Genomic DNA, 10,054 nt, shown 5'->3' on the forward strand with positions numbered 1-10,054 from the left:
TTTTAGTAAAATAATTGATCATACTTGAAATTTTGATGTCCAAAGTGAAAATGTGATGTAAAGAAAAATGAAACATTTGAAATAAATAAGCATAGCAATAAATTTTAAAAATGAGGAAAAAAAGACCTTTATAGATTTCTAAATTTTAGATAATAACACAGTACATAGATCTATGAGAATTGGGGGTTTTAACCACCCAACCGTTTGAAGGAGCTTTTCTGGAACATTTAAGGGTGGCCAAATTAACCCTTCAAAACATGACCTGAGGTTTTTGCACTTATATGTAGGTAAAAATTCAATTTCAAAACACATAAATTATGTCACAAAAGGCATAACAAGTTATGTCGTACTGTAAACGTTAATTTCAGCAGAACTCATGTTGAGTGACGCAAAAGTTCAATTTCTCAAACAACAAGTTATCCCCCAAAAGGTATAATAGGTTATGTTGTACTGCGTAACTTAATTCCTACTAAAGCTTATGTTGAGTGAGAAAAATATTTTCGAAACTTATGTCTAGCGAACTATGTCTTAAAAAACTACACAACTTATGTCGTATAACTTAATTACTACATAACTTATGTGAGCAAGCTAAAAGTTCTCTTAACTTACGTCTCAATTTAATTAAATATATTCTGTTAAATCTGATTATAGGGTATTATCAAATCAGTAAGGCTTGCTAATAACATCCCAAGAATCTTGCATCAAAGAATTGTTATATCCATATCCTAGTTGAAGTTACAATCATCATCATTATAAATATTTTGCATCATTGCTCAAAACATTCAACTTACTTGTGGTCACCTAGATATATGACTTTTGTAGGATAACATTGTCACACCCCTTTTCGGATTTTTCCAATTAAAATAAAGTTATTGAGAAGAGATTATTTTATTTACCGAAATAGATTCTTCACCGGTTAGAACGCATAAACGCGACCTCGTCTTGTGTATCACATCCTTAATTTAAGCCTATTTGTCTTAAACTAAAAGTTATTATTGTATTAAAAGTGTGTAGGTCAAGATGCGTAAATGTTTACTTGTCCTTTTATTTATATTTCCTTATTTGAGATGCGAAATTGCAACCTCATGCAAGACAATATTTTATTTGTGCCCTCTTTAGGGTTTAAGACTTATGAAGGATTTATTCTACTATGTTGGGACAACTAATTTTGTCCCTTTCCTCTCATTTATTTTATTGATTGCAATGCATGTTGAATTAAAAAATCATCTAACCTTTAATAACTTATAACGTAATTAAGCCCTTAGATTACTTTCTTTAGTTAAAATTTTTATTGTTGACATATGAGTTCAATAAACTCAGAAGCCTAATGCATTATTAAAATAAACAAACTGATTATCATGCCCCTTTTTTCTAAAAAAAGTAATCAAATGTTACAGTGAACTATTCCCAATTAATCCAAATAAAATAGTTCACTTTAAACATAAAATCAAGCAAGCACACATGACAAATTATTAGAAAAACTAGAAGCATGCCAACCCTGAATATGACTTGTTTTTTATTATCTTCTATATTACCTTGAAAGCATGAACTCCTAACTTGAATGTTAAATTATTATAATATCCCCAACTTAGGTTGTGACTTTTTCGATGAGTTCTGACTTTTTTGATAAGTTGTGACTTTTATCAACGGGTTGTGATTTTTCGATGAGTTGTGACTTTACCAAAGAGTTGTAACTTTTCGAAAGAGTTGTGACTTTTTCAATAATTTGTGACTTTTCCAAAGGGTTGTAACTTCCTGGAAAGGTCATGACTTTTCAGATAAGACACAATAAACACTTGTTCATACTACCCTTTATTGACTATAAATAGAGGGGTTTCCTCTCATTTTTCAACCACAATTTTTTTAATCTTCTACTCTTCTTCTTCTTCTTGCATTTAAAAAAAATCAGAATATGAGGTACCACTATTCTAATGAAGTAAATTGTTCTATCCTAAGAGGGTATATTTTTAACCTCGAGTACTTGAGGAAAATAATTCTTATGATATAATAATTATATTTTTGCTTAGTATGTATATTAGTATATAATAACCCACTATGTTAACATGATGTAGTCTAAATTCATTTGTTTTGTTAACAATTTTTCTTGTTATGTAGATTTATGCTTCTGATATTTTTTTCAAAAATTATTAAACTTCTCAAAAGTTAGAGAGACATTATTTATCAATGCTATTTATGAGATTTCGATTGTCTGGAACTTTGCTTCAAAACAGATATTTCTATATAAACATTGCCCTTTTGTTTTATTGATTTACTATTTGTTAATATTTCAGTATTTTCGACGAAAAAAAAGATTATATGACTTGTAATAACACCAGTTGAAATTTGTATTAGTTTAATTTTTTATTGTACTCTAAATTCATTTATTTTTGTTAACAATTTCATTTGTGATGTAGATATATGCTTCTGAATATTTTTGCCAAAATTATTAAACTTCTCAAGAGTTAGAGAATTGTCACAATTTTTTTTTTGATGCTCAAGACAAAAGAAATACTTTATTTATCAATGTTACTTATGTGATTTAGATTGACATGTAGTTTGCTTCAAAATTGTTATTACTATATAAACATTGCCCCTTTGTTTTATTGATTGTTTATTTCTTAATATTTCAGTATTTTCAACGAAGAAAAGTTCATATGATTTGTAACAACACCAGTTGAAGTTTGTATTAGTTTAATTTTTTTGTAGTAAATTTTTTTTTTTTTTGATTTTGTTAACAATTTCTCTTGTGATGTAGATATATGATGATGAATATCTTTTCTCAAAATTATTAAACTTCTCAAGAGTTAGTGAATTGTCACGATTTATTTTTTTGATGCTCAAAACAAAAGAATGACTTTATTTATCAATGCTACTTATGTGATTTAGATTATCATGAAGTTTGCTTCAAAATATTTATTACTATGTAAATACTGCCCTTTTGTTTTACTAAGTTACCATTTCTTAATATTTCAGTATTTTCGACGAAGAAAAGTTCATATAACTTCTAATAACGCCAGTTGCAGTATGTATTAGCTATATTTATATTATTTATTTAATAGCTAGTTTTTATGAGATATAAATATTTTATTAATGCAAATATATATATATATATATATATTTGGGTAAGTATTTATATAGGTGACGAATGTATTAGCAAGTTAACAAGATATTCTAACTTCAAAATATATTATTTTAAAATTTTCCAAGTTCCTTTTTTTTAACAAAAAAAAAATTCACAACAAATGGGAAAATATGTTAATATATATGAATCATTTAAAAGTTATCATTAACAAAATAAATTTTATATTTAATAATATGAAATAAACATTTTCATTTTGTCCCTACACTAAATGAAAATCTAATATCTAAAAAGAAAGAGTAAAATAAATTAAAAGTCCTATTTATTTATGTAAACATAAAATTTATTAGAAATTCTTCTAATGCACATTAATTCTTTAGTTATAACACTATAAATTCTCTTAGTTATTACAAATTATTGCAAATGTTATTCACATTCTTTTACACTCTTTAGTTATAATATTATGAATTCTCATAGTTATTACATTAATTATTTCTATCTTTCATCATTCCCTATATTAACTTTTGACCATTAATTTTTCATATTATTATACCGCCCCTAGATATGTGATAATGGTGTTGTTATTTTTCCTTGGACGAATCATGCTTGGTTGAATAAATTGAAAATTGTTTACAAGTATATGAACTATATCTTTGTTGGGTGTAAGATAAACATGTGATTATATATATGAGTTCACAAATAGAATATATTCTTTAATTTTAATTTTTAGTCTTTTCTGTAAAAAAAAAAGAAGGAAACCTTTCTCAGTTAACTATGGACAATAAGATAATTATCTTTGATTTATGTACACGGTCAATCGAGAAGTCAAATATGAGAGACGATAAAAAAAATGTCATCTATTATGTTATAACTTATAAAATAAAAATTAGTAGACAAAAATAGCTCTAAAAGATAAAATGTAGTTGTTCTCCACATGTTCATAGGACAAGTGCAAAACACATCTGGTTAGATGACAAAAAAAATAGACAACAAATATCGTCTATAAGATAATATTAGTGAGATACGACTAATTACATGATTGAATCTTATCAAATTGAAATAAATATATGCATTATTTCATTTAACTAATAAAATTTTTCATTGACCATCTTCATATGTTCGTGTGAATAAGAGATATATATGATGATCTACATTTAACATTCACAAAAGAATCTGCAATATATTTTTGTGCAAAGCTTATTATTCAAATCTTCGGTTAAAATTTTTGAATTGATAATCACGTGTAACGCACGTGTCGAAAAACTAGTTTTTTAAAGAGGCCGAAGTTGTAAATAAGCAAGATAAACTAATACTCATTCATATTATAAATATCATAAGAGTCTACAACCTCAGCTAATGGGTTTAGCTATTCATACTAGAAATAAAAAATACAAGATAGAAAAGAAAAAAAACACAAGGATAAAACGAGATTAGGCTAGACTACTCCTCCAAGAAAAAGTAGAAAGAGTTTTTCACTATGAAAAAAAAGAGTGTACAATCCTTTAGAATCTCCTACTGCATTCCCTATATATAGATCCCAAGTAGTTATATTATTTTTCTAAATCTATTAGAACAAAGAGTGTTCTAAAGCAATACGAATTATGATTTTTCATGGAAAAAATCAAGACATAATTAACAAAATATAATAACAAACATAATTAAAGATTAAACAAAGAAGAAGATGCAAACTTGTTGTGTCCAACTGACCACCCAAATGTATGCAATCGTACAAATATTATAGATGTTTTAGTCCAGATATTATACCCTCAAAGACTTGTCATCAACCATTTACAAAATTAAACTAATTAATGTGCTACCCCAAGTGCCAAACATCAAAAACACAAATTTCGACAAGGCTGGTGCACTGCTTGGCACATTGCGTGCCCTATCAAGGGCGCTACATGGCGCGCTGCGTCAGGCCTTTTTTGAGTGAAAATTATTTCAAAGACAAGTCCAAGAGTATTACCTAAGATATAGATTATATGAACAGAAAAAAACAAAGAAATTTAGTATTTTGCTACTGAAGTACTGGATATTCCATGTTTTCAACCGATCAATGTAGACCAAATAATGATTTAACATTTGAATGTAAATAAACTAGACTTTAGTCTTAATGCCAATTAATTGGCTTAACTTTCAGATCCAACAATAAAAACTAAAATATTATTCAATGTTTGGTCAACAAACAATAATACTTATTGTCTTCAAAATCGTCTGCATATAGACACACTAAAGGCCATAAAAGTCATGTTAAATAGCACGATATTATTTCTTGTTGGGATGGGAACCTTCTCCTTCATGGACAATGTGAACTTGTAAGTAAAGGTCTTTGTTTTGTTTTTCTCTCACAAATTCACAAATACACGTATCATTTTTCTCCAAAAGGTTCTGCCTGCATAAACAGCACTAGCCATATTCAACCATCTTGCCAAATCTTGACTTTTGCCTCAAATTCTCTGCCAGAAGAGTCACGAACGGTCATGCTTGAAGGGAGTTCAAGTTGGTAGTCTCTCACCACATCAGTCGGAACGTACTACAATTAGGAAAAAAGACTTTGTTAAATGAGAATATTATAAGATTTAACTATAAAACAATCAACTAAAATAGTTATAGGTTAATAATAACCAGTTGATTTCTCCTATCTGGACGTATTTTTGTTATAAAGTAAGGATTTTTTGGGTTAGTTGCATGTCCGCTTCTAAATATATCTGTAGCAAATTTGTCAAGGGGATCATTCCGCTTTCCAGTAGTTGCACTTTTACATATAACTGAATCAAAAAAAAAAGTTAAAAGGTCAAGTTCACAAATAAAAATAACATGGATATTCAGAGTTACTCTATATATTTTATTTTACAAGGTCTTCTTTTATGGAACATGGATTATAAGAAAAAAAATCAGATTGTTGACACATACCAAAAGTACTAGAAAATGATATTTAACTTGATTATACTTTGTTATTCCAAAAAGTAATTAAAAAAAAACTGTCCAAAGCAGGCTGGTTTTGTCAGCGGACAAAACAACTAAACCTTTTCAAAAATCATATTGAAACTTGTATCCTTTAATCTGTCATGACAGTTATTTGAATACAAGATTATGTCTAAATATTCATGGATGTCATTTTTGTAGTAATATACTAACAAGAGAGGAATTGAATTGCATATAAAATGAAACATAAGAGTAGATTTAATGATCTTTAATTTTTATTTACCTTTTGAACGTGGTGCCTTTTTGTTGAATATGGCAGCCCTTTCTTTCTCTTCCTTATCCTCTTCTTTGTATTCATCCTCTTCATCATCTTCATCATCTTCTTCTTCCTTATCATTATCTTCTGATGGCACCTTTTCTGTCTTTTCGCTTTCCTTGTCTTCATCCTCTTCATCTTTTACCATGTTAACCCCATCCTTATCATCATAAAAAAAATGCCCTTGCTATTTCTAGCCCAAGTATTCTCCTTTGGCTCCATACTCTTTTGATGTTCAATATTCATTTCTTCTGCTTTCTCCTCCTTCACAACGAGTTTTAAACCTCCAACTCCTTTCTTTAAACATCCATTTCTTCCAAGTAGTTTGAAGTCAAAAGTTCTAGTTCCATCATAGTCAAAAATAAAGAAGTCTCCAAGCTCCAAGATGTTGTCCTCAATGAATTTCTCCCATCCATATTCAAAATAAATATGTTTTTGTGATTTGGTTACCCCTATTGGCCACATATTTTCAAACCGATCTCTAAGAAGAACATTCCTAGGTAATATTCCATTCATGTAATCAGTATAACTTGTGGGAACTTTTTGTGAAGAAAAAACACTTGAATTTTGAAAAAATAAATGTAGAGAAACATTAATTTCTTTAAATGACCTTAACCATATCATAAAAGCAACAAGTTTAAGCTGAAAAAGTATTTCAAATAAACTCAAAGTTTGAGACTTCTGTGGTTAGAATTCAACAATGTACCTATTTAAGAATCTATAAAATAAAATTTGAGACATATACATAGTTTTACTATAAAATTACTTCCTTCAACACTAATAATATAGGTAGTTTGAAATGATATATGCAATTTCTAACATTTATTGACTAAATTAAATATAATATTGATAAGAAAAATAGGGATTTAACATCTATAGAAAATCGTATAATATTTATTTGCATCGGAAAATGGCATCTATCTACCCTTTACTTACCCTCCCCTTATTCAAAGCACATATATTGGAAAAGTACTAATTGAAAATGTTTTAAGAAAAAGAATCAACAACAATCATTGATAAAATACATGAATATAAGAACATACAAAGAGGATGAAAGGGAAAGTACAATAACAAAATATATAAAATTACACGACGTATTCAAGTTTTACAGCCTTTCCCTCCCTCATATAGATCCTCTGCTCGCATCTCCAAAAAGAAGAAAAATTCAAGAAAAAAGTCTCATCAAAGACCATGACAGGGGAGAGTATACTTACTAGCTGTTTCTCACTAGTTTCAGGGATGAAAACCTTGAAGAAGCCTTTTTCCATGTTCTTTTTTATTTTTAGGGTTTAGGGGATAGCATAATTGAGGCACAACCTTTTTACCCTAAAAGAGAATATGATTGCAAAAAAAATAAAAGTTTATCATATATTGACATTAAGCTTGTTAAGTGGGCCGCGCTAGTAAGTCTGGCCCATTAAAAAAATTACACTGGTCTCCACTCTGCAATCCCGGACCGGGCAGGATCTCCTATAACTGGGTTGGTCTGGTCCGAGCTTAACAATGCAAAATTTATGTCTGGCCCATCCCACAACACGTTAGCCCAATTTTCTCAGGCCAACTGAGTCGGGTCGAGTTTTGGCCCAATGAAATTAACGGGCTGAGTTGTTATATAATTTTTAATTCTCTATCAATGTTTATTTATTTGAAAGTTTGATTCAATCATCAATTTAATGTATTGTGAACTATTAAATTTTGAAATAATTATAATTATTTATAATAATAGAATACTTATACTATATTATATATATATATATATGTATATATATATATATATATATATATATATGTATATATATGTGTGTGTATAATATATTACACACTCACAACAGATATACTACCTATTATAATATAACATCTATATTTTATTATATATATACCCTTACAATATATACCAAATAAACACACAATACAATATCTATAATAATAGTATATATACAAGACAGAAATCTTACAATATAGAAAAGTTACAACTTACGACTTAGAAGATACTAAAATAATAGTATTTTGAATTTTTATGTCAACACTTGTTTAAGTAATATTTTCTAACATTATATTTTTAAGTATTTACTTATTATAGTGACTGCATATTTAACTTTCAATACATGGCTATGTAAAGTAATTAAAATTATTTTATTGAATAAATACAAATTTTATTAAAGAGAAATTAAGAAATGCAAAGACTCAATAAGTCTTTGACAGTATTAATAGATCGATATTTTTTCTTCTTCTCCTCCTCTTCCTCCTCCTTCTCCTCCTCCTTCCATATCTTGTTATTTTCCTTTATTTATTCGCTCTGATTTAATCCAATATCTGAGCAAAACTAAAACATGCATGACATTGCTCCTCAATGAGTGTCGATCATCTACAATCTGTTGCTTTCCTTGACTAAATGCGCTCTTTAATGCAACAATTTACATTGGAACATTTAGCACATTCCTAGATATTGTAGAAAGTACTGGATATTATTTTTTGGTTGTTCTTCCACCAATCTAGTGTGCTATAATTATTTTGATAGGACTCTAGAGACTATCTCAAATACTCATCTCAATTTACGTTCATCTGTGATGTAGGTTGTATTATATTTCAAATAGATAATTTAATATCACAATGGACATGCATACCACAAGGACAAGATAGAGGAACAATATGAGAAGGTGTAGCATTAACAAGTAAAGTGACATACAGATTATATAATGTTTGAATATAATCATTTGTATCACTCATTGTCTTAAACGTACTAGGTTCTTCTTCATTTTTAACTTCTAAAGAAATATATATAATGCTAACAATTCATACATCGTAGCAACATCTCATACACAAATTTAACATAGCACCAATCAATTAAATGGAAGGAATCGGAAAAAAGTATTTTTAATTTTTTTCAATAATTTCAATAAATCTCTTTGTAGTCTACATTAAATTTATATTCACTAAGCAATAAAGAAATGTTGGCTATGTAGTAAGCCAAAATATTACAAATGGTAGGATAATAAGAACCTAAAAATTCAACAGTAGTGGCATAAATTTTTTCAAAAATAATAACAACAACAATAATTTTAACCCAATGAGATTCTTGCAACATGACTTTAGGAAATTTATATACATATTAGTTAAAATTTTAGTTAAAGTCCCTCTATCAATATTGTAAGTTCTTGAAAAATCAAAGTAGAATTCCACCTAGAGAACTGATCTCTCAATCTATCTCTGACGCTACAGGGTACGAACTAGCTAAAAAGGCCTCAGAAAACTGTGTCCATGTCAATGGAGGGGACCCAACTAGTGTACACTCTATGAATATTGTAACACCCCTGAAATTCTACCTCAAATTCTGACGATGAAAATGTTAGCAGTATACTGTCACTGAAGCTTTCTACGGCTTGTAGATGAATGGAACCAGGCCCTTGAAAGTTGGTTCACAAATCTAAGTTTCACAGACCAGACTATGGATCGTAGAAGTTCCTACGGTCCAGCAAAAGGCCTCGTGGAAATAAATTCCTTATGCACACTCACAGTAAGCTTTCTATGAGCAAGCAATATTGCCTGTCAAAATTTCTACGGGCCATAGAACGGGTCTGTAATCCCCAATTTCAGAATTCTAGAAAACTCAGCATGTTCCTAAGAGAGGGTCTACACCTCGTAGAATTTTTTACGGACCGTAGATGGCCTTTCAAATATGGCTTCTATTAGTTTTTAAGAGGAGTTATTATAGTCTTTTCCCACCCTTTCTAAAT

General features: G+C 28.9%; 1 pseudogene; it reads right to left on the reverse strand.

Moving 5' to 3' along the window:
* Nucleotides 1–5,495: 5,495 nt before the first annotated feature.
* On the reverse strand, nucleotides 5,496–7,588 carry LOC125821932 (B3 domain-containing protein At5g60142-like; annotated as a pseudogene).
* Between the last annotated feature and the right edge of the window lie 2,466 nt (nucleotides 7,589–10,054).

The sequence above is a fragment of the Solanum verrucosum genome, unplaced genomic scaffold (assembly GCF_900185275.1).
Source record: "Solanum verrucosum unplaced genomic scaffold, falcon-dt-bn FXZP01000303.1, whole genome shotgun sequence".
In the NCBI taxonomy this organism is placed as follows: Eukaryota; Viridiplantae; Streptophyta; class Magnoliopsida; order Solanales; family Solanaceae; genus Solanum; species Solanum verrucosum.